The sequence below is a fragment of the Ambystoma mexicanum genome, chromosome 8 (assembly GCF_040938575.1).
Source record: "Ambystoma mexicanum isolate Mex_15411 chromosome 8, UKY_AmexF1_1, whole genome shotgun sequence".
In the NCBI taxonomy this organism is placed as follows: domain Eukaryota; kingdom Metazoa; phylum Chordata; class Amphibia; order Caudata; family Ambystomatidae; genus Ambystoma; species Ambystoma mexicanum.
In genome coordinates, this window is record NC_090929.1 from 268,421,914 (window position 1) to 268,446,213 (window position 24,300).

The 24,300-nt window shown below is 44.2% G+C and overlaps 1 protein-coding gene across 3 annotated transcripts in view; it reads left to right on the top strand.

Annotated features, from left to right (window-relative positions):
• ASTN2 (astrotactin 2) overlaps positions 1-24,300 on the top strand; it is a 3,972,579-nt gene that overhangs the window by 2,125,745 nt on the left and 1,822,534 nt on the right. The window lies entirely within an intron of this gene.

Here is a 24,300-nt window from a genome sequence, read left to right on the forward strand (position 1 = left end):
TGAGGGCTGCTGCAATCTGGACGATTATAGAGGGGTGGATTAGGGGCAGTGATGGCTTACTGGAATGCAACTGGGAGGCTTGCATCTCCTTCTTACTTGACTTTAGTGTGTGTAGTACATGCTAGCCAGTGTGCACACTGTTCTACGCCCCACTTTACCCAGCTACTAAGTGACAATGTGGTCATATACCTGCCGGTGATGTCAATTCCCTATATCTGGACAGACCTCGGGAAATTCATAAATTGGCTCCCCTTGTGGAAGGTTAGGCGTCTTGCTAATAAGTTGCCTGATTGCCTGGCCAGAAGACGTGTGTGTTTTCTTCTTTAAAGGGGAGCAGTGGCAGGTTCTACATCACTCAATATGCAACAATAGGGCAAGATAGTTACTTTAGGAATTTCCTGTGTCACTTCTCCGAGAAGAGTTATACAAATGTTCTCTCTCTTCACTGTTATAATGTTTGTCCTTTTTACGCACGGAAAGCATTGTCTTGATGCCTTCTCCCGGGTTTATACTAAAGGTTGCTAGAAAACTTCGCGTTGGCAGTCCTGCTTCCCTGCCGTCACAACATCGCAATTCATCACGCCGTGCAGCGCAGTTACTGCTCATCTGAGACGTCACAATAACTCGCGAGTCTACTTAGACGCGCAGAGCCCTCCCGAGCAGTGAGATGGCTGTGTGTGCATGCGAGTACCGTGCATTAAATACTGTGAACAACTAGCACATGGCTCCCTCGTGAGTCATCCCCGGGCTCTCTTCTGAGGCATGGCTGCTGCTGCGGCGCTCTCGGGTCACCGCCCACTCATGAAGGAAGGAAGGAGGCTGCCTGCAGTCGACATGTACCTTTGGTTGTCATGCCTCGCTACAGGCGGGCCTCGGACCCCTCAAATCATTGATAGGATAGAAAGTTTCTCTCACCCCTCCCGCCTCAGGAGTCCTGCTGACCCCTCCTCTAGACAAAACATCAGGCAACTCTAAGGCGGGGTACCTTCCGAGGAGCCACCTAGGATGCTCTCTATCTATAAAGCCATATTCACAGGGGGCATTTCAAGCTGGGCAGATTGTTTTTTCAGGAATACCGCCAGAGGTAAATACCAACCCCACTGAAGATTGTCCTTACTTTGGCCTAATTCACAGTTTTCCACAGGCCCAGTGCTAATTTAGTGGTTTTCCTGGAAAACTCCCAACACTATTCAAGAAATGCTACTTGGACTGTTTTCTTTTCCACTTTTTTGTCGATTTCCGCAATCATATTGATGCCAAAGTGGTCAATTTACCGTAGTGAGTGAGTACACCACTGTACATTTTTTTCTACTGTACAAAAGATTAATTTCTGATTTTGTTTGAATAATGTGAGGAAGGTGGAAAAAGTGCTGCATGGGTAATGGCCATTTTCTCACCCCTTCCAATATCCCCATTAAAAAAGTTTTTCACTCTATTGAAGGGAAACGCTTGCGAGTCGATCCTCTTGAAACATGTTTCAGGGCCATTTTACAATTTGTACTTCCATCGCTTGGGTGGAGGTAATATTGGAAGACTTCAAATTGGCAATTTGGCAAATATTTGGGCAGACATGACCTCTGGTTGAATTCCCTTGGAATACCTTTGGACTTTTAATCTGGTAGTAAAAACGGTGGCATTTCACAAATACCGCTGTTCTTACCAACAATGCCTAACTCATAATAAACTGCTTACTACCTTCTCTATCTACCTAAAATAATGTAATATGATGCTGGAGAACAGTGTTACTCTAAACCATACTGGGCTGGTCCACAGGCTGATCACAAAAGCAATGATAATGTGTCATTGAGTCGGTACCCTGGCAGTAAGAAGCCTACTGATCAGTGTATACCCATGAAACACGTTCTGGAGAGCTGTTGCTGCAGGTGGGACAGTTCCTTTTCATGGGAACTGCTACCCAATGCTATCTCCTGGCCCTTATGTAAGATTCCCGGTTGCCTCTGTCTCACAATTCTATCTACTGGTCCATATTATCTGTTCTCCAGTTTTGAAGGCATCTCACTCTTGTAGCACCCAGTCATACTGTTTATGAAAGTTCTATGCAGCCTGCCCTGGTCTATTGTCACAGTTCACGCTACAGCATTCCTTGGTATATCTCAGAACTGTACAATGGAGCTCAATGTCTGTCTCACACTTCTATCCATGATCTCTAATGTCTCTAATCTCTATCACTTCCATCCATGTTCTCTAATGTCTCTCAATCTGTCTCACACTTCCATCCAAGGTATCTAATATCTCTGAAAACAGTATCACACTTCTATCCATGGTCTCTGATGTCTCTCAATTTCTATGACCTCTATCTATGGTCTCTAATGTCTCTCAATATGTCTCTCACCTCCATCCATGGTCTCTAATGTCTCTCAGGCTGTCTCACACTTCCATCCAAGGTCTCTAATGTCTCTGAAACGGTATCACACTTCTATCTATGGTCTCTGTTGTCTCTCAATATCTATCACTTCTATCCATGGTCTCTAATATCTTTCACTCTCTCTCACCTCCATCCATGGTCTCTAATGTCTCTCAATCGGGCTCACCTCCATCCATGGTCTCTAATGTCTCTCAATCTCTCACACTTCCATCCATGGTCTCTGATGTCTCTCAAACTGTTTTGCACTTCCATCCATGCTCTCTTATGTCTCTCAAACATTTATGCTCTTCTGTGCCGTCATTTATCTCACAGTTTGATTCTATTTTTTTCCTGTTGCAATCGCATAATGATGTGTGCTTCCATGACTCATTAGTATCCCCAGTTCTGGGGCCAAGTCCCATTTCTATTGCATTGTTCTAGTAACCATTGGTGTATCTCACAGTTCTACATGCACAGTCTGCATCTTACTTTACTCTTAAACCACACATGGACCCACAGGCCCGAATGCAAGTCAGATCTAGCCCTCTGGTAAATATTGCAAGAACGCTCTGTGAGTTGAATGCTTACTCAGAGACCTGAAATCACAGATTGTAATCCTGCGAGGGATGCCTCTCAATTTGATTGATTGACTACTGCTATATTGGGAAGCAAAACAACACCTGTTTATAACTGTACTTAGAATTTGCAACTGAAATGCTATATAAAAATGTGATATGTTTTATATATATATATATATATATATATATATATATATATATATATATATATATATATTCAGTGAAAAAACCTTAGTTGAAGAGATGTTAAGGTGAAATTTAACGCGACAAAACATTAGAAATTCGTCAGACAATTCAGGCAAGGCCACTTTAACTACTCAGCCCCGATTGCGCAGTGTATGACCACAATGATATCAGCGATGGCATCACTGATGACATCACTAAAGACATCGACAACGCTAAATACATCATGTATGACATCACTGATTACATCATTGATTGCATCACTGATGACACAGACATAACATCATATATGACGACTGATAAAAGCAATGATTACATTAATTACATTTTAAATTGTTAGGACTATTTTCTTTCACATAAAATATGTATACATATCATCAAAGTACATTTTATTCTGCTGTAATGTCTTTAAATTTAGTGCATGCTCAACAATTTGAAGTACTTAGAAAAATGAGTACAACAGAAAATCCTATAGTATGGAAAGATGTATTTCCTTTGACAGATTATCTGTTAGAGTTGACATAAAATTCAAACTTAATTTAGAAAATAATAACTGAAAGTAATATGAAAGTAATATGAAATAATAATGGAAGCTGGTCCGATAGGTCAGCGGGTTGAGCGCTCGCTGCTGCAATCTGAGCGTGACCTGCAGGTCGTAGGTTCGAATGCCGGCAAGGCCAACTGAGCCTTTCATCCTTCCTAGGTCGATAAATGACTACCAATTTCAGTTGGGTGATATTGTATATAAATATGTGCTCTGTAAAGCGTTTTGGATCAAGGCGCTAGATAAATAACACATCATTATTAATATAAATCCAACTGCATGTCTAAAAGTAAATCTTCAATTTCTGAGCTTCATTTCTGATGTATTTATATGTAAATATGTTGTATTCATATTTTTTTTAGAATACTTGAATACCTGTACATATAATTCTTATTAGTACATATAAGTACATAAAGTGCAGGTACTTTGTTTTACATGTTTTTGTTAGCACTTCTCATTTAGAAAAAATGCAGTATATTGATATACTATTTTTAAAAGAGCAACAGAATATGTTAATCTGTACATTCAGTGAATTTCAAAGGTTTTTTGCTATGTTATTTTACATTAATTCTGATCACCTTAACTTTCTCTTAAGTAAAGTTTCTTCACTGAATTTCAAGGTTTTTTTTTTTTATACTATTTTCTTTGGGGCCCACTAGCCATGGCCTTTGGTTGTGGCCACTGTAAATCTTGCACCAATAGGATTATTTACAATAAAATAGCCCGTTGCATAGAATGCACCTGATTGTGGTAAATGTACTTTAAATATTTGTAAGATAATATGGTTTGCCAATTCCCGTTATAATGGTAAAAAATGCTTGGAATTGAAAAGTCTTCAGCGTCCTCACAGGCACACTACATGCATCCCCCTTCTTTTTTCCAGGTCCCCTCACTCACTAAATTGCTTTTTCCATCCATAACCCTCTCCCATTACTCTGTATCACTCATCGCTGTGTGTGATGCAAATCTTTTTTCTGAGCACGTCTTGCAGCATTGCTGCTGTAATCTCATGAGATTCCCATGGTCTTCTGAACAAATAGAGTACATACACACCATGTATTTATACAGATTTTAGGCAGAAAACAAGTTTTAACATTTGGAGCTCCTAAGGCTCACCAGTGGTAATTAGAAGGGTGCGGGGGAGAAAATAATGACTCTGGTATCGAAAGTCAGAGAAATAAACCAAGAAAATGAAGAACTCATAGAGCATGAGTCTTCCCTTCCCCTTCACACCTGTTGGGACTGGTAATTATAACCAGTCAAAATAAGTATATCTCTTTCGTTTGGTGCAATCAGTTGTTAAATGATCTCATTTGTTATTACTTTCATAACTTTGTTCACATAACTATTTAAGAAAACATACTCAGAGATGAATTTCATAATACATGTATTTGTCTCATACAAATATTTTGTACCATTAAGGTATTTTGGCAATCCATGTGCAAAAGAATTTCACAAAATATTACACAATTCAAAATACTAAATTAAAAATTCAACAAAATTCAACATAGAATGTTTTAAATCAACAAAAAGAGCTCAACGCATTTTGAGAGATCAACTCTCTTCTTCAGGAGCAATATGCCTTAAGTCTCTCAATCACTTAGGTGCTTTTGAGTCCATCTGTGATGTAGTCTTCAAGGGTTATCCATTTAACAACTTCATGATAACATTTAGGGGGTAATTCATAGAATTTAGCGCACAAGTGGCACACGCGGCTGGCGCACAGTGTGCGCGTGCGAATCTCTGCGCCAGCCGCGTGCACTAAAATCCATTTCCGCGCACAGCGTATACATGGATTTTAGCTACCAAAACCAGCCGTGGCGCACAGTGGTGCAGCGACCCTGCAGCAGCGCCAGTTACGCCCCCAAGAACGCCCCTCACGCAGGGAAAATCCATCAAAATCCCCAATCCAGCGCAAAGGGGTGAGCTAACCCTGTACCAGCATAGTAAGCAGGGAACGTGTATTACTGGGGTTTGCGGGAAGTTTCACACGCGATAGGCCCTGTGCGAGCGGGGTACGTGTATAACTGGGGTTCGCGTGAAGTCTCACATGCGATTTGAGCAGGGTACGTGTATTTCGGGGGGTGCGCGGGAAGTTTCACACGCGATTGGCCCTGTGCGAGCGGGGAACGTGTATTACTGGGGTTCGCGGGAAGTTTCACACACAATTGGCCCTGTGCGAGTGGGGTACATGTATTATTGGGGTTCGCGGAAAGTTTCACACGCGAAAGGGCCTGTGCAAGTGGGGTACGTGTATTACCGGGGTTCGCGGGAAGTCTCACACGCGATTTGAGCAGGGTACATGTATTTCGGGGGGTGGCGGGAAGTTTAACACGCGATTGGCCATGTGCGAGCGGGGTACGTGTATAACTAGGGTTCGCGTGAAGTCTCACATGCGACTGGATACGGGTACGTGTATTTCGGGGGTACGCGGGGAGTCCTGCACGTGAATTGGCAGTGTGGGTCCTCCCAGGTGTTCCCTCTACACCCTCCACGGCCCCTGCAGGCAGCCCACACCACAAGGGGACTACCCTGCACCCCAGGTCATGTCCCGCAGGCAGCCCATCCACCATGGGCATGCCCCCAGCCAAGCCACATGTCAGCTTGCACTACTGATCACCAACACATGTCCCCCAGCACCCCCCCAGCAGTGCGGTGCACCTGCCAGCAGGCACCCACTCATGTCCCACTCATGTCCCCCTGCATCCCCAGCCCCCAGCAGCGCAGGGCACCTGCCAGCAGGCCCCCACTCATGTCCCACTCATGTCCCCCTGCACCCCCACCCCCCAGCAGTGCGGGGCACCTGCCAACAGGCCCCCACTCATGTCCCAATCATGTCCCCCTGCCCCCTCATCATGACGATCCTCAATCATGGCCCTTATGGCCAGCCTCCCCAGCCCAAAGACCCAACCAAGTATTGCATCCACCCACATAGAAAAGGCAATTACATGATACAACCCCAAAGGCAAGTATGTAAATGAACACATGTCCGTCACACACACACACAATGGGTGCAAGTGAATGTGAAAACCCATATCATGACATGCATGAAACCAATGAGATAATACCACACATCAAAGTATGAAGGAAAAAATGTATTAAACACAACATGAATGTAATTAAAAGAAAACACAGAACAATGGGAATAATTAAAGAAATGCTGCATGTCTGTAAAAGAATAAAAAACAAGAAATCCAAAAGAAATGGTGTCCAAAGTCACAGTCCAACAAAGCAAATCCAAGGGAAAAAAAGAAAGTGAAATCCATTGCTCCATGGTGAAAATAAAAAAATGAGAATAATCCAATGGTGAACTATGTACAAATGAACAATCCAGGGTCCATGAGCCCAACTGATGAAATGAAACCTACCAAAAATACTACCTAATAAAAAACTACTTACAAAAACGTGGTGCATTGTCCAAGCACAACCAAAATAAAAAAGAAAAGGAAAGGAAACCTAACACTATCTAACTATATACAATGGCGGCGGGCAAGTCCTGCGGCTCACTCTGTGGTGTCCCTCGCAGGTAGACACTCATGGCCTGTTCCAACTCCCTGCGAGTCGCCTCGAAGGCACTCTGCCCGCCTCAATGCCCGACGCATGGAGAACTCCGCCCTGACCATGGTGAGCCGCGCCTGTTCCGCCCGCCGCCGCTCCGCATCTATGCGCTGGCCAAACCGCAGCCACACGGAAGACACATCCATTCCAGGCTCCTCCTGCCCTCTGGCTGATGCCTGCCCCCCTGATGTCGATAGCCCCAAGCCATCATTGCTCCCACCTAGAGCCTGCTCCTGCTGCTGTCCATGTGCCCTGTCCGATGATGCCTGCACATCCTCCATCAGCTGGTCTCCAGTTGTGGTGTCCACCCCTGCTGGACCGCCGACTCCCGACTGTGGCAGGGATGGGATCTCCACCAAGCTGGCTGTGTTGGTCAGGCCAGGTCCACAGGGGGCCCTGCTGGAATCTGGGCCGGAAGACGGCAGGGAGAACGACTGGCCCATAGTCTCCACCGAGGAGGAGAGGTCCGACAGAGTGTGCATCACATGTAGGAACCCACCAACCAGGGCCCCTCCCAACAGTGCCACGTCGCAACGCGGCTCTTCGTGATGGCGTGCGTTCTCTGCCCAGGAAGAACGCACGTCATCACGAATGTCACGCGTGCGCAATGCGACACCAATCAGGACGGAGCCCATACATTCATGGGACCCCTCGTCCGCAGGTAGTGGAGAGGCAGATGACATGGCACTCTCCCCTACCTGCAGACGGGCCTGGGACGGGGCCTCCCTGCTGGTGCATGGTGGTGCAGTCACAGGGTCAAGGACAGGGACATGCACAGGCCCCTCCGCGGTGACCTGTGCTGCCTCCTGACCCTGGCCCTGGACTGCACCACTTGCACCAGTGGTACTACCCCCACCAGGTCCCATATGCGGCTCAGTAGCGGGCTCCTCCTCCTCTGTGGAGACCACCAACCTGGATGTCTCCGTACCGTCTTCCGCCATTGCAAGCCCCTGTGGGGGCTCACCCGGCCCTTCCGCCACAGCCGTAGTGGCAGACGCGGCACCAGCCCCCTCGCTCCCGGATGATGGCAAGTCTTGGGAGGGTTACTGGGCCTTGCGTCGCCACCCAGTGGAGACATCCCCGCTGCTTGGCTCCACAGCGCCGTCTCCGCCCTCTTCTTCACTTGACGCTGCATAGAGGGAGACATAGAACACAAGCATCAGGGTACAGTACAATATTCCCCTAGACAGGAAGCAATAACACATGAGTGGCAGTGTCTAACGTGACTTCCATCCTGTCCCTCCACAACACATGGGTGAATGCACGCAACACACATGCATAAACAGGCATGGCGCCTGCAATCAACATCAGCATCCATGTACAAGGGCCTCTATTAATCAAAATGTTGTTTTCAAACTCCTGGCTCACACTGATCCCATGCACATACATCACCGGAGGGTCATGCATCATGCTTTGTACACCACAGACACAGTGGATAGACACAGTGCATACAACGGTGACCACACTGCATGAGTGAATCTACACATCATCATGGACATGTGTCATGAATCCATGGCGTATCGAAGTCACAGACACACTTCTCAGACACACACACATGAGCACCATACATGTACATGACAGCAGCACCCATCCCTCACACCCCCACCATGTGCAAGAACAGACACTGGCATGCTTTCATGTGTGCATTTGCCATACAGCACCCCATGTAGCATTGGAACTCATGCACCAACCATGTGGTTCGCACATTACTGGTCTCACATGCATGACCATGATGCCCCTGCAGACACACATCCATACAGGCCCATGTCACACATACAGGCAAGTATCAGACTACCAGCACACTGCAACATGCCCTGTCTCGCACACCAATGCTTGGCCACTTACCACTCAACTCCAGACAGGTTTTCCTCTGAAGGATCTGGGCGTGGAGCGCTGGGGATACATGTTCCAGGACCCTCATCTGGATGTCACTCATGCTGACCCGGCCTCCCTCCGCGAGGTGCCGGGCCTTGTGGAGGGTCCTGGACCTGAAGTCCTCCCAGCGCTTCTTGACGTGCTTGATGTCGCGGGTTGCCACCCCCTCTGCGTTGATGGCAACCACTATGTCGTCCCAGATCCTCTCCCGTCCTTCCTTGTTGGCGCGTGATGTTCCGAAGAGGGCATCATAATGCCCCAGGACATGCTCCACCAGGACACCAACTTCCTTCACACTGAAGCTGGTGGCCCTCTGCCTCTCTGGCTGGGGGTCGCCAGTGGTCTCAGATGGTGTTTGCCCCGACATGGCGACCCCCGAGGTAGGCGTGGGTGGGCAATTGGGTCCTGGGGCTGGGCTGTGGAGCGATGGTATCCCAGTCGGGAGTCTTCTGTTCCAGCAGGGGTGGACACAGCAACTTGAACCCTGGCTGACGTGCAGGCACCAAATAGCGGGGCACGTGGGCAGCAGGCAGTCAGGCAGCAGCAGATGGCAGGTGGGAGCGTGCTCGGGGCTCTGGGGGGCAGGAAAATGGCCTTCAGGGCAGGAGCGTGGTCTTCCGCGTGTGTACGGGTGGCCAGCTTGATACGGAGTGAATTGGCACGTGAAAAAAGTGCATGTCAGTGTGAAATCCAAGGAAAGGCCCTTAGCGCGTAAGCACACGTACGCGATTTCATTGGACCAAAGGCCCTTAGCTCGTGAGCGCGTCTGAGATGTATCGCGCACAGGTGTTGCCCTGGCACGGGTTGAAGATCCCACGTGGCTTTCCATTGCTCTGTACGTGCTTTTCGTGGGGTGCGGGCGTGTGTTTTCCAGCCGTTCGGGTTCACACGCTATTATTTCACAGCGCGTGGGTGTTGGCTACGTGTTCTTCTACACACAAGGCAGAAGGTGAGTGGTATCCCGCTCGCCCAGGGCCAATCGCGTATAAAACTTCCCGCGAACCCCAGGAATACATGTACCCCACTCGCACAGGGTCCTTTTGTGTGTGAAACTTCCCGCGAACCCCAGGAATACACGTACCCCACTCGCACAGGGCCCTTTTGCGTGTAAAACATCCTGCGCACCCCCGAAATACACGCACACGCTATTTTTCACACAGCGAGTGTCGTATTTGTCGTGTGCCCCTTTTTTCTACCGGCATAATAGCCTGCCTGTTGATCGCGTATGTTTTTATTTGGGCTCCTGGCTGCCACACCGTACTACCTGTGTCATTTGTGCACGCACATGGGCTACTGGGGGGCGCTTGTCTCTTTTTCTTCTTTTTATGGGGTGCCTGTGTGTTGCGTGCACGTCATTTATCCTAGGGGGCCACAGTATGGGACATTCATCATAGTTGTATATACGTGCTTTTTATTTGTGCACACTTTTGTAATGGGCAGGGACGCTACCGTCTGCCTTCGTGTGGCGGATGTGTTTAGGCCTGTGCATGTCTTTGCCCATGCGCGGGTTTGCCCTATTCGATTCCATGAATACGTGTGGTTCGCGTGCGTGTGGGCATTCCGTGTACTTCCCAGCAGTACTTCCCCAGTTACGCCTTCTTTTTCACGCGTTGTTCCCCATTCCGCGTGTTACGCCCCGTGTCCTGCCCCCTTTTTGGTGTGTGTGCGGACGTTGTGCACTTTCCCTGTGCGCATCATGCACGGCGTTTGAGCTGTTGCAATGACGTGTGCGCCACGCTCGGGTTTGGCGCACATCCCAAGGAAAACACGCGCAGGGACTTCCATAAATCGCACGCGTGCACGTGCACCTGCTTTTTCATGCTTGCGCAAAAATTTTCGCCGCACGTTTGTTCCATGAATCGGCCCCTTAACATCTCAAATCACGTGTGTTCGCCATGTAGAGTGATGGTTACCCAGATGTCTTAAATAGTGCCCTGCAATTGATATAATTGTGTTATTGGAATGGCTGTAGCGGTTGGTAATCTGATTATGACTTTCTATAAATTTATTAGATACGCTCTGGCCATTTACCTGAGACGTATTCGAGTAGTGTCCAGTGTGGTTGAACTGGTGCTTGAAGTAGTGACACAGATGCGGTCTGCGAGGATTTCACCCTATGAGCAGCAGGCAGTGACCTGTAATATAGGAAGTATCTTTCAGCGTCAATTATCTAGCGTTGCTATTTATCCATTCAAGAAGCCAATGTGTAGAGTGTTCTATATTATGTTGTCATTAGCATATTCACCAAAGATCCCCTATACATGGAGATAACACTGCACTTCTCCATTTTGCTCACCTTTTGCGCTTTTACTGATCGACATCTATACAGAATGTCCAACTTTCACTGCTTTCACTCCTTCCCTAGACCCTCTCCAGCTCCCAAATTTCACTTGGTGTCATCTTGCCACCCACCCCCACACCTCCTGCATGATGGCATTTGTATGTTTTTTGACCTGCAAATGGCTTCTTTCCTGTGTTTCATTTTCCTATATCCTCGGCTATAGCCACGGCTAACTCTTACATCGAAAAAAAAGAAAAAGATGGCCACTGTTCAATTTAAAAACACCCAGTTTCTTGGTAATCTACCTGAGATATAGCTATCTATTTTGGAGAAGGGGGCATCCCCTTTTCTATCAAATATTTAAAAATCTACTGGACGGTATAACCCCAAACCACACATGGATCGTAAATCAACACTTTGTGTCCAAGTTGTTTCAGACCTGGTCCAAATACAGCCAGCGGTGGAACAAAAAAATATTTTTTTTGTCTATGGGAAAATGAATGGGTACTAGGCCGCAACTTTTGGGTTTTTTGATTGTTTTCTTCATAACTTTTTTTTTTCCAGAACTTTCCCAAGTTGTGCAGTCCAGGTGCCACATGTGTCCCTAATTTTCTTCAGAATTTCAGGTAAATCTGTCACACGTGTCAAAAGTTATTGGCAATTCATTATTTTGGGTTTCCTATGGGAGTCCGACTCACCTTCACTATAGGGTGGCGACCGGCACCCTATATTTTTATATATTAGTGCAGCAGTCTCGCTGCTCTATAGTTGAGTATCAAGATATATAGGGTGCCCAAAAAATGAATTGCTAATAACATTTGACAGGCATGACGGATTTGACTGCAGAGTTAAGCTGGTCATGACTTCCCACATCCGCTGAATTTCAAGTGTTTTGTTGCATTACATCTGTGTGAATTAACTGCACCTTAACTAAGGTTTTATCAGTGAATAATTATATAGGTATCCTTGCGACTCTTTTCTCCAAAAACCCTGACAGTTTTCTTTTCTGGTGCTTGCATTTCTCAGATCTTCTTCCTGTATAATGTCCATTTCTTTTGCATCACATTCCCCTGATTTATACACTCTGGTCCTTATCGTATCTAACAAAATTGCCTCCTGGTCCATATAGTTTTGCAGTCCTGGTTCCTAAAGTCTTACTATCGTCTGTCAGTCGTGCCTTCCACTCGGTGACGTCACCCTGGAACTTCCTCATATACAGAGTAAGGGACTCATTTTCACCAAAGCACAAATGGCAGAGAGGGGCTGCCAGACGTGCACTCATGAGTCCTGCAGTCCCCTCTTCCCTTGCTCAATTTTACATTTTTCCAGGAATTGTGCAATCGTTGGCGTAAGCAGCCTGCTCTGAGAGGACTGGTGAATGCTTCTGCCATGCACGCACTGTGGGAAGCATGTCACATGATGGCAGGCGCTGAAAGCTGCCAGAATCCAAAGGACCAAAATAAAATCGCAAGCGTTTCTGGCAGGTTGAGCGAACACGGGGGACAGAACAGTTCCTTTTGCTCTGTGCCTCACTCCGCCCCCCAGAAACAGGAAAATCCCTGGGCATAACCATGGAAATACCCTTTACACATGGGGTTTGAGCCTGTTTTAGCGCGCTGTAGGATTAGAAAATGACCCCCTATATGTCACAATTCTGTCCGTACAGATCCTTTCTTTGGTCACAGGGCCGCCCCTCCCAATCCCTATTGCTCTTCGCTCTTCACACCCCTCCTCCCTTACTTCTGGCATCACCCTGTCTTTATCGTCTCTTTGAAGGGTGTAGAAATCTTGTAGCCATTATAAGAGGGAGTGAGAGAGACATTCCTGGGTTATTAAACGACGTGCAAATCAATTTTACTGCACACAAGTGTGTTGTTACTGTTGCCGGCTCCTCAGCATCCCTAATTGAGGGCTGATGTAAAATGTACCAGTGTGGAAAGCGCAGAGGCAAGGCCCTCATTCCTTATCAGCTGCGGTGGGGATTCCCTGGGTTGGGACTTCAGCATGGGGTGTACCTATGGACGGGGCAAGACACGCAGCGATAGGGGAGATACAGGCCTAGGAACACATAGCGTACATCGAGGCAGGCATGAGTGTAGCACGTACTCATGCATGCTGGTAATCAAACACATAGCTATTTACAGACCCAGTAAAACCTATGCACATTGAGATAGGCATGGACAGACACATAATCATGCATGCTGGGAAACACAAACATATATATATTATAGGGCGATGGTAGCTGCCCTACAGTTAAGGTGTCAGACTCCCATAGAAACCCCTTAAAATTCTACTGTTAATAACTTTTGATTCGAGTAACAGATTTGACCGAAATTGACAGAAATTCTGAAAGTAATTAGGGACTCGCTGACCCACCCAGACTGCAAAGTTTCATGAAGATCGTTAAGAAATAAAAAAGTTATTAAGAAGACAAACAATATTTTTTTTCCAAAGACGTGGCCTACTTCCCATTATCTTCCCATATTCAAACACAGGCAATTTTTGACAAAGCACACATCCCAAACTGCTGGGCGGATTTGTGCCAGGTCCGAAACAACTTGAGCACATTAACATGCGATCCATGCTTGGTTTGGGGTTATTCTGTGCAGTAGTTTTTAAAATATTTGATGGAGAAAGGGTTGAGCCCTTCTCAGAAATACATAGCTATATATATCTCTCGGAGATTTACACAAAACTGGGTGTTTATAGAAATGAAACAAGCACCATCTTGTTTTTCTCTCGATGCAAGAGATATTCGAGGTTGTAACCGAGGTTATGGGAAAATGAAATGTAGGGAAAAAGCCATTTGCAGGTCAAAAAAGATGCAAATGCCATCAGGCTAGAGGTGGGGTGGATAGAGGTCACTAAGTAAAATTTGGGAGTTGGAGTGGTATCGAGGGATTGAGATTGCAACACAAATCTTTCAGTAGCTTGGAATAGTCGACATCTCAAAGCAAACTGTGTCACAGAAACCGTGTGTGTTGTGGGGTGGAAGGGAGGTAAGGAGGCCATCTGCAGAGTGGAGGGAGCTCACACAGATGAGGGGGCACTTAGTGAGGGCCTGGAAAGCATTTATTTTTCCCGGCTACTTTTCCGATATTCGAGGCTATAACAACTACAGATGGCCAAGCATATCAGTTTAAAAAAATATATATTTGTATAACTATAGTGATGTTGGGGGTGAAAAATCAGTGGCTATGGCCGAAGGCTTGTTACACAATAGCCATCCCAATCGCCCGTCCATGCAGTAACTAGGACAAACCCTGCTTAGTTTCAAAGCGTGGAAGCGGCCTCTCCCCTCAGGCCATGTTGCTTGATTAAGCAGCTAAGGTTACAAGACCACTTAGAGAAATGGGCCAGCCCTTTCCTTGCTTTGAAGCTAAGCAGGGTTGGTTCCATTTACTGCATGGATGGGTGACCGAATGGGCATTTAACCCGTGCTACTTTCAGTCCTTGAAAGTTTTGCACTCAGAGACATTTTTTTTGCCTTTTGCTGAATTGCATTCAGGAATTTGTAGTCTCCCAGTTAATAATAAAAAAAAAACAGGTATTTGTACATCTACAGTGGGTTTCCCATCCGTGCAGCAACCAGGACCAACCCTGCTTAGCTTCAAAGCCAGGAAGGGGGCAGCCTCCTAAGGGCATGTTGCCCAAAAAACAAGCCCATCTTACAAGACCACTTGGAGCAACATTGCCTAAGGGGGTCAGATCCTTCCTCACTTTGAAGCTAAGCAGGGACGGTCCACAATTACAAATCCTGTGTGTTTTATTAGTTTTCAATATCTCATAACACACAGCATGTGCATTATTTATTTTTAAACTGTGCTACTCTCAGTCCTTGAACGTTTTGCACTCAGAGACCATTTCTTTTGCTTTTTGCTGAATTGCATTCTGGTATTTGTAGTCTCCAATTCAAAATGGGGGGAATAATGCCATGATTGTTTTTTTTTAATGTTTTTATTTTATTGGTTTGTACAAACCTTTAAAACACATCAAATTAGTCCAGACCCAATACAAAACAAAACAAAACATAAGCATGAGATAAAGTTCCATCCTTTTGACAGGGTTTGTGTCTTTAGTGCCAAAGGAGCCTTGTCAGAGAGTGATTAGTTTGCTTTGTGTGATGGCTAAGCCATGTTAAACACTACCCTAATGTCCTTGTACTTGGTGTCAGATATCTCAAGGCTCCTTTCAATCTCATGCAAAAACAGGGTTAACACCCTTGTCAGTTTTGTGTTTGAACCCATGAACATCTGCTGCCACCATTCTTCGGCATTCCTCAGTGGATATTCATTTAACATTTGGCCAAGATGTTTAGTTCTTAGAGATCTAAAGAAGGGGCAGAATAAGACTAGATGTTTAAGCGTTTCGTCGCAGGCTTTACAAAACCTACATTCAATATTGGACTTATCCTTTCCAGCCCAGTTCTTTGTTCGATCTTTAGTTCTAATCAGGTTTAGGCGGAATCTCATGTATGTGGCTCTCCTCCTGTTGTCTGGGAATAAGACCACATAATTTTGCAGTTTATTGAACGCTCTTGCTTCACTAGGAGCGTCCCTCATTGTTTTGGAAATCCTTCGGTCTTCACTGGTTTGGATCCAATCTAATTCCCAGATCTTTTTCTTTACCAAAAGCGGATTGTCCTGCAGCGTTTTGATGTTGGTCTCATACATGGTCAGAAGCTCTTCACATTTCTTAAACCATAAAGCTGACAGACAGTCTGGGTTCGCATTTCCAGGTTTGCTCAGTATTTTAAATTGTGGAGCAGCGTCTGGCAGCGTAGTTTTCCTAAATAAGGCCAGGGCATTCCACGTGATCTGTGCCTCAATAGATATCAAGCCTAACTCATAACGTAGGCAGGCTGTTGAGATGCTATTTGGTAGGTGTAAAATTCTTACCCAGAAGATGTGTTCTAGGGTTGGCCAGAATTCATCTGGGCATCCAAAAGCATTTTCAGCTCCATATATGAGGGACGGGACCACCTTCTGCTGGTAAAAGGTTAACTTTTTGCCCAACATAGTTCTATAACGATTTATATATTTGAGTGACACTATGGTATGTGTACTTTTCAAGTTATCTGTATAAAGCACAGCATTGTTGAAAGTCAGACATGTAAGATATGATGAGAGGGTAAGTAAGTCATGAGCATTTACCCATGATGTGGCAAGGGAGTTTGCAATCCTGGACACTGGTGCAGTTATTTTACCCTAATTGTGGCTTCTTTTCAGGGCACAAGTAAAGGACACCTGTATGTGGACAGCGTAACTTTTTTCCAGAGGGTGGACGCAACCCCTTGTTTTTTTTTTTTTTTTCGGTTTGCAAGCTTGCTGAAGTATTTGCCTACCAGGATTTGACTCAGGTTGTTGAAGACAGAGGTCCAAGTATGGCCCTCATGACCCCCCACACAACAGTCAGCTCGAAAAAAAATGGAGACACATCAGATGCACCTACCTCATTCTTAGGCCCTTCACCTCCATGGACAATGTATCGCAGATGTGAGAAACGTTACTCTCGCAGACAGCCATTCAGGCGATACCCAGTCGATGATCTGGAGGAGATGGAGATGCCATCAATCGAACAATTCAACTGATCGCAAATCAAAAAATCAATGACGTCATCAATGACATCATGATGTAGCCGCACTTAGACATGACGTACATAGCCATCCTTTCACAAAGCCACACAAACATGCATTAACTTATTGTATACAGACACAAAACACATGCTTATGATTCACACAGCTAGATGACAGACATACATGCATGTCTCTATATATAGTCACATTCTTCACCAAAGCTGAACCGCAATACGCCAAAACACACTTACACCAAGCTTTCATATGCTTGACTGCTGCTAACTTGGAAAAGCCATAAGGACAAATATGAAAGCTATAGGCCCACTGAAATTAATGAAGAAGGGGAGGCAAGCTTTGAGTAGATGGAAGTGCTGGCATGATCGCTGAAGCCAGAAGCAAGCAGAGACGATGACCCAGCAAAGGACGCGTGGAGACGGAAAGTTCCAATTACCAAGACGATAAGCCACCAGCGAGAAACAGACTAAAATCCTCATAATTACAAGCAAGAAAGCTCCATTTCAGGGTCCCAACACACGTGACCTAGCAGAACAATAAAATGCCAATTCAATCGAGGTGGATGGAGAGAAGCTGTTCCCACCAAATCATAGGTGGAAAGATGCAAGTGTTGCTTGCGAACTGCCAACTGAATGCACTCTCCCAGGCTTAGGCAATCAGAGGTGGCAACATTAGGGAACACACAGCCCCTCCATGTTCATTCTCTTTCCATGAGGCGGTACACTCAGCCTAGAGTCCAGGGTCCCAAGGCTGGGACGATCCATTCTGCCCAATCTAGAGTCACCTTTTACGTGTAGATATAATATGTTGTAGGAGCCAATGGCCTCCGTGGGATCCTGCAACATTGTAAATTGAAACATGCAATGGTGGTCTCAGGAAGAGCCATCAGATATGGCTATCCAAAAGTAGAATTACCCACCTTTGGACATATACTTAGTTCGCCTAAACTGACCAATGTGAATGCCTGATAGGCTTCAGGGACGGAGCTCGGTTTTGTGGTATCACACCTGGATAAAACCAGGTGACACACGATCAGAAGATGAGAACCCTGGAAAACGTACGTTTTTCTAGTGTGATCCCTGTTGTTTTGTTAGATAATAAAGACAGTCAACTTTGCCCCATGGCTTAGTCTTCCGTTCTTGCGGTGGGGAACTTTTGATGGGCCTGAGTGTCTCTATGCTGGTAATTGGGGTTGGGGTGACTGCAATAGAGCCCCACTGCCACAACAAGTGGTAGCAGAGCGATGGTCGCTCAGACCTTTTGGCAGGAATCCGCCCCATGCCATTGCATACCCGAGGGGCTGGCGATGACCTGTGGAAATCGACACCTAAAACCACGTGTGGGCAACAGGCGAAGAGGTTGACAGGAGCTACCTTAGGAAGAAATTCCTGCCTGCTTCCCGAGGGATGCCCAGCAGACCGGACAGCAGAGTGGCAGGTTGTGGAAGATTCGGTGTTTCCAAGAGGCTTCAATGAACAACTGAATGCAATTATAGACTCGGCTATATGGCAAATGGGGTGGAGGGAAATGTTCTGCTTGATGTTTTGTGTTGTGGTTTTTGTTCGGTGTAAGGATTACCGGTTCTTTAGGTGGTCAGTTTGGGCGGCCAGCTTGGACAGTCAGCTTAGCTTGTGGATAAAAAAAAATCAATCATGGTTTCTCAAATGTTTATGGATGATTAGATAGGGTTTACCTGTGTGTAGGTGTTAGCGGGAGAAGCTAGCTTATATCACGGAAGATGGTATCCTGATTTATCTCTCTGAGATGTATTCGTATACGACGACGCTATAGAAGAGGAACAATGTGACTTAATGGTTTACCCTGTTCGTGAGGCAGGAAGATGGCCATGTATATGTTACGTCATGTTTGTCATTGTGTTTGGGCAGTTGATAAGCGGACATATATGTTGAAGGGTCAGGCACTGAGAATTCTTCCTCTAAGGTATTGGTGATGTCACCAGCAAGGTTGTTTAATAGGACTCGAGGTGCACTGGAAATAGTGGATTTCAGTAGTTAGACTGTTGAGCTTGAGAACTAGTGTTGGTCCATTGGGGCAGAGCTTGAGAAGCATACAAGTGTAGTTGTGATTAGAGCCTTCGGGGCGAAGGTCCACAGTGGGGCGGTGCACAGAGCATGCCCGCGGTGATGGTGGTGAGCTGGAGAGGCTAAGGAAAAGATTTCATTGCACTGTTATGATTTGAATACATGGTATTTGAGAGACAGTATTGAGATCGTGAATTGCAAAGTTGCTAGGTAAAATTAGATGTGTCGAAATCCCGGTTTGAGGTCAAGTAAGTATTGACAAGTGTTACATAAGGTGATGAAATGAGGGATTCGTGCCTTGAAACACATGTGTATAGGCGCAGTATAAATTCCATATCATATCATACACCTCTCCAAACACAGCCACTGCACCATATTACTGCCATAGATCAGACGTATAGATTTGATTATGTATGAAATGTGTGAAATTATACTTACTATTTAATTTGTTGAGATTCAATATATTTCTTACATGACTTTAGTCTTTGAGGAAATATTACTTTTCAATTCCTGGGTTAATAGAAAAGAGCATGTTAGTGTTTGTATTTTATAAAGACTTATTATATTGTATAATAGACATTTTAGCTTATTTTATTACCCTCATATTTAGTTTACAAACCAGTGTACTGTGCATTTTGCTCAGTTTCTGTGTTTGTTTTTCAAATCATTAGGTCTGGGGGAAAAGAAATCTGTGTCGGATTAAAAAAAAACTTTCTTTGCTATGCTACAAACTATTTCTTTGTTTCCTTTGAGTGTTCACTTGTTGTTTCTGATTAATGTTCTGTATGTTGATTTGTTGCAGATTTTTTAAACAGTTAGAAACCTGTTGGCGTATTCTAACTGTGTATTTTTTGTTACAAATCAGTGGTATTCATTTATCTGTGTGGTTGTTACACAATCTTGGCCAGTTACCTGTTGGCGTATTCTAACTGGTCCTAGGGGGTCATTCGGAGTAGGGCGGTAAGGGTTAACGGTCACCGTTAACGAGGCCGGTGCCGTTAAACCCTTACCGCCCTATTCCGAGTTCCCTTTGCGGGTTGGTACTTAACGCCTGCTTTTTGCAGGCGTTAAAAAACCAACCCGCAAAGGGACCTAGGAGCTAATTACGGCACCGTAATTTACGGTGCCGTAATTAGCGCCTTCCCCATTCCCATTGAGCCCTATGGGGCAAAAATGGGAATGGGGAAGGGCCCTTGGTGAATGGGGAATTACCGACCCCGCCAACCTTGGAATGGGGCTGTAATTCCGCCATTCACCATGGCGGAGTCGGAAAAATAATGGCGTCAACCAAGGCGCTAATAGCGCCTTGGTTAACGCCAGGGTCGGAATGAGGCCCATAGTCTTTTAATTTAATTTTTGTTAATGTTGAAGTACACATTTAGTTATTAAATGTTGGCTCTAAGAAGATTAAATACGCGTTTGTAAGATTTTCTGGTAATCTCTGCTTTAGAGTAATGCTACTATCATTACATTCAAACCATCCACATTTCTTTTTAATATATGCAGTGCAGTGCAGTGACCTGCATTGGTTGTGGCTCCTGCGTGGTAGATTATACCTATTGTTGTGAAGGTTTACTTAACCGTGTGTGAATCCAGTCAGCTTGCAGTTGTTTTTGGTACCATCTGCATTGTAACGTAGAAGCATTAGTATTATGTAGTTACTATGTGTTTGTATCAGTAAGGTGGAGCGATTATCTGAATTGCAGATAGTACATAATCTGCCATGGTTTGCATTTTGTAGAAGTTGCTGAAATGGAATGGATTCACAATTAGGTATGGATACATACACAAATCGCTCTTTAGGGATTTGTTCCTGTGTCACATTGTTACAGAGAGTGCATGTATGTTTCCACATGTATGAAATCTGGAAGATTTCATTTATAGGTATGTTTTTGTTTTCGAGTACTTGTAGTGAGTACATTAGAAATTCTTGTGGATCTTCTTGTGAGTTTATAGTGAACCTCACCATTCCAGCACAGTAGTCCAATTCTTGTCTTATTCCGTGAACACTATATGTGTTGGCAGGATTGTTTGTTGCGTTTCTATGAAGGACTAACATTTGCAAACACAATTGGTCTGTACTGTGTAAGTAAATGTTGTTAACAATTGGTGGCAATTGAAATAGAATATTCATTGCTACATTTGCATAGCAACTTACACCAGTTTCATTTGAAAATTTGAATGGATCAGATAGTTCTGTGTCGAGTTGATTTTTTCAGAGTTTCTGTTCCTTCTTTGAAGAAGTACTTGATTTACTTTCACTAATAGGTTCTTCTTTGCTTGTGGGAATTGATGAAGTATTAGCTTCTTTTGTTTTCTTTGAAGGATTTGCAGTCAGATCCTGTTGCATTTCTGTTTGAATTAGTTTTCTTTTACAACGTTTTCCTTTTTCTGGAACAGGATATGATTTTAGATGGGCGGTGTACAGTATGCAGTCTATTGTATTCTAAAATGCAAGGAATATCAGCGTTTACTTTACTTGCATCAAAGTTGATTAGAAATAGACCGTCAAGTGTACGTAAGCGTGATAGTGCTACGTAGCTCATGCCTTCTTTAAAAACTGTGTTTCCAATATCTATCAATGCTTTGTCTATGGTAAGACCTTGGGATTTATGAATGGTGACTGCATATGCAAGAGTTAGAGAAAATTGTTCTCTACGTACATTCATGTCTTTGAAGAGAAGGAATCGAGCTGTTGAGCGCCCTATCCTTTTTACTACTGAAAATTTGTCAAAGAGAATATTGACAAACTGAATGTTGTTGTCAAATGGGTATGTTTGAAAGCCAACAACTGTACCCAGTGCCCCAATAACTAGTCCTTGCTCCACATCAAGGTTACGTTTAAGCATTACTCTACAATTTAAGGATAATTTTAATATTTTTTCCAACCCAGCTGTGTTGGAGATTGAATTTTCTAAGGTATTTAGTCTTGTTGTGGCTTGCTGACACATGGGTAGTGTCATACCATGTACGTCCAGTTTGTCTGTGGAGCAAATTTCAATTATTGGTTGCATTTTTTTTAACATTGTTTCATTGAATTTGAAACAGCTTGCAAGAGTTGGCATTAAGGCCATACAATTGACATTTTTTTGCGCTAATTGTTCCATAACATCAGTAGCACATGCGTTATCACCATAAAGTGCATGGATGTGCCGGTTTTTCAATATTGCTTGTACTTCTTGAGATAGTACACCAATTCTAATACTTTTTAAAATGTTGGCGTAAGTGAGGTCTGCAGATTGACGCATGTTTTCTGTTAATTCTTTGTATTGGAAATGTTGCCAAAGGTTGACATTTCCTATGCTGCCAACAGTTTTACGACAGAGTTTGTGTCCTAAGGTTTTAAAAATAGGTTCACCTTCCACAGGTGTCAATTGTAGAAGATCTCTGAAAACGATAATGTGTTTTCCTGCAAAGAGTTCTTCGTAGTTTGTTTTAAGTACTTCTTGCAATCTGAGATGACCATGCTCACTTCATCTTTTAGTAGCTTTTTCATTTGTTTTAATACTCTGCATAGTTCCATTGCAGCTTCTGCAGAAAGTTTGTAATAGTCTAATTTGTTTTGGGGTTCTACTGGAAGGAGTAGTAATCGGTGTAAAGTGACACTGCCTATGATGTAGGCAGCTAAACCTGTGGGGCAGTTACAACAGCTGAGAGTTTGTTGTTTGTCAATTGTTGAAGGAACTTGCTGATGATTTTGATTAAGAATGTTTTTCCGGAACCAGCTTCACCACTGACGTACAGCAGTATAGGTTTGTAATTTTGGCAGGTACATTCTTTATTTTCATGTTGTACACCATATGCAATTTCTTTTGTTACTTCTTCAAAAATGGTGTGCTGATCTTTGTTAACTTTTGAAGTAGTACAGTTAAGTCTTCTATATCTTCGTCATAGCGACACATGGTGTTTTCCACTTCTGTCATAGCTAATTCTGCCTCCTTTGCTATTAGTGGCTGTCCTAGTGGTTCTTGACTTCCTGTAACAGAAGGTTGACTACTGTCAGAAGTGTCCTTATCTAGTTGGGCCTGGAGTTCTTCTTCGTGTTGCTGTTCATTGTGCAACATTGTACTGCGTAAAGTTCACATCGGTGATAGCGCTTCATAGCAGTCATAGTTATCTAGTATCTCTTCCTCTTTTCTCCATGGTTTAAAAAGTTGTAGCAGGGACATGTAATATAGTTCTCTCTGTTGAGGAGTTTTTAATGACAATTTGACATGATTCATTAAGCTTCGTTTGCTAAATTTCACTAAGCTGCCTTCACAATATGTCACTCTATATCTACCTTTGCTTTCATCAGGTTTTATATCATTTTTGTATGCAAAGGTTTGGGCTATGTGGTATAGACACATGCTTTCCAAAGTGGTACTCCTGTTCGGATAGTATGTGTCTAGTAAATTGTTTTTTAAAATGTCTTGACTGTTGGGATCATTTTTGGCAATTGTTTCTATGTCCTCATATGGTTTGAGAACTCTTTTTCTAGATTTAGCAGGACCAAGATGTAGCCATACTATATTTTCAGATTTTCCATACAAAGCAGTACCGGTTAAACGATCTGCAGCTTCATAGGCGCCACATTCTCTATGAGAGTGCATTTTTATGCCTAGGCTGTACAATTTCTGACATAGTGTTTTGTCTGATGATAGGTCATTCCAGAGGTCTTGAAGCTCAAGCTCTGTTTTTGCTGCTTTTGTTAAGTAGGCTGTAACATATCGGGCAACTGCAATGGAATTGTCAGCAATGTACTGCACATCTATGTTTGCATTCCATAAGAGGGCCATGATTGCATTGTAATCATTGATATATTTTGAGTCTTCTGTTCTTTTTATGTAATTCGTATTCTTAGGTGATTTACCTTTAACATTATGTCGAACTGAAGACATGAAGACATGAAGTTGTTCACTTCACCTGTTTCTGTAACTGGTCTAGGGAAACTAAAGCGGCATTTGCTTTAGTATTTCCCTTTGCTTTTGTATTTGCGACAATATTTGCCACATTTGTGTCTTTGAAATTGTACAATCTGTCCATGAAGGTCACTATGTGTCCTCTGTGAAGGGATTTCAAAAGTGACATATTTTTGGATGAACTGCAAAACAGTGGCATCACTGTCCTGACCAAATTTAGGTGCACCTTTAATCCATAAAAGCATGTGGATATGTGGTGTTCCTCTGGCTTGGTAGTCATTTCTCCAAAAGAAGTGTTGCACTTCTCCGAGGGGAGGAACAGTTTTATTACAAATAAAGTATAGCATAGCAATGAAACAATGGTGGAAATATCTTGAAACATT